The sequence below is a fragment of the Austrofundulus limnaeus genome, unplaced genomic scaffold (genome assembly GCF_001266775.1).
Source record: "Austrofundulus limnaeus strain Quisiro unplaced genomic scaffold, Austrofundulus_limnaeus-1.0 Scaffold30, whole genome shotgun sequence".
NCBI lineage: Eukaryota > Metazoa > Chordata > Actinopteri > Cyprinodontiformes > Rivulidae > Austrofundulus > Austrofundulus limnaeus.
The window spans coordinates 1145282-1147458 of record NW_013952432.1 but is presented as its reverse complement, the minus strand read 5'-3'; the positions used below and the strand labels follow the sequence as shown (position 1 = coordinate 1147458).

At 37.1% G+C, this 2177-nt stretch overlaps 1 protein-coding gene across 1 annotated transcript in view; it reads left to right on the top strand.

The window, feature by feature from the left end:
- The window catches only part of cnksr2a (connector enhancer of kinase suppressor of Ras 2a), a gene marked incomplete in the record, with an annotated part of 74388 nt that overhangs the window by 31126 nt on the left and 41085 nt on the right, over positions 1-2177 (top strand).

Genomic DNA, 2177 nt, shown 5'->3' with positions numbered 1-2177 from the left:
ACACACACACACACACACACACACACACACACACACACACACACACACACACACACACACACACACACACCACAACCATCCAGTGCTGTGGCTGAATTTCTTTCTGGGTATTTGGCACAGTGAAGAAAGTGTGCCTGTTCCATTCATCATGTATGCCATGACTCTGTGCTGCAACTTTACAACGCTGTTTGGGTAGTGTCACTTTGTCTGCATGCAGTCATTACCACCTCATTATCTCCCCCAATGTTTTTTTTTTTCATCGCTAACACCTTGTTCACACTTGAATTGTTACCAGGTTTGATTTCTAAATGTGTTTGAATAAATGAGGGCTTTAAAGACCCCTCTCTTCTCGCAGGAAGAAAAGGATTTTTGGAAAGCGAGCTTGTCAACAGAATGTGCAATGTGCCTGAGTGGAAACTGACCGAGCATACAAAGGAGAAGGGAGAAACAGGGAGCTAAACAAAGCTGCCGGTGAAATACCTCAATAAATTCAAAGTGTTCTAATAGCTCCGCTCAGGCAGTTTTTATGAGTCTGACTAAAAGCAGTTTTGGAAAGAACATCCAGACCTAAACTGTGATGAATTTGCTTCTGCAATCTGGATTGAAATGATAAGTAGTCGATGGAAAGTTTGAAAATTGCTACACTCAGGACATGATGGCATTTTTACCTTCAGTAATGCTGCTTCTTTCATCCGTTCACTGTTTCGTTTTCCTCCAAGGACGAATAAATTCTGTTTCTGGGCCAAATGGCCCTTGACTGCATAAAGTAGTTGCAGGTAGTTATCTAATAGGGTGCTTCTTCATTTTATATATTTACAAAATGGCCTCCACTAAACACAAATGCAATTTCAATGTTTGGCAATATGTGAATGAAATAGTGAAATCAAATGTTACTTTTCAAGCTTGAGTTTGTTAGCCTGATTGATACCCACCCCCCCTCAAAAAAATAAAAAAATAAAAAACAGGCTGTGAGTCACTTTTCTATGCCACTTTAAGAAACTATTAATTTGATGCCTGTGGACAATAAAGTTTGAAAAGGCATGTTTGATGTTCATGTCACACTGAAAAAACTAACAAAACACAACAAAAAAATAGCACTGATTCAACTTATAAAAGTGGAGTAACCTTTCACACCTAATATTTTAGCATTAACCAAATGTAAATGAATGTTAGMGTTAGGGCTAATGTTACACTAAATAATTTATTTACATTTAGTTAGATTACTTCAGTTATTTAAATTTCAGTCAGTGCTATCTGTTTTCATGCTATGCAAAGGGAATATTTTAGTAGAAAAAGGAAAACAGATTCAGTTTAAATATTGATAACTTCTGGAAGCAGAAATGAAATTTTTAGGGGGAAAAAAAGCCAGTTTTTTGATTTTGGGGTTTGTAAATTATGTAGCATGTTGGGGAAAAAAATAAATGCCACTCAGGACGTGGTAAAACCTAGGAGTTTTAAATCAAAGAAACATTTTATTCCTTTTCTTTTAGGAAATTMTTGTTAGTCTTATGAGGAGTTTTATCAACTCAAACTCAAGTATTCAATCCCAGAAAGGATTTCAAAGTAAACCCTCAGACAGAAACTGCTTCACTCTCAGAATAAAACACTCAAACACAAAGCCAACAAGGTGGTGTGTACATTTCCTCCACAAAGGAAAAACTCAAAAACCTCTTCACCAATGCATGAATAAGCTTCTCAGGCCAAAACTCAGCTGTTCACTAAGACCTTTACCGTTTTGATGACTACAATCCTCATATTTTGAATAGAGATGATCAATCATTTGAAATGAGCATGAAAGAAGCATCAAACAATAAAAAAAGACAACTTAACAGTGGAGGAAGGCTTAAGTTTGCGCTTTCCAGAACTCACAATGCATTTTAAATCTAACTTCCAGTCAAACTCCAATTTGCGCCTCCATGCATTTGGACARGGCCAACAAAGACCCTAATGACCCTCAGGAGGGAGGGGAGTGGGAGTAAATTACATCTGAGTTCAGTTTGCAAGAATGAAGCAACTCACTGCAGGTTTTAAAGCTTGTAGTTCAGTTTAAATTGGGGGAAAAAATTCCTCAAACGAGAAGCAAAACAAGAAGTTAACCGAGGAAAAACTCTTGGAAAACTTTGTAGCCAAACCTCAAGAGGCAATATGTGTAAGAAAACTCACAAATCCTACAAAAT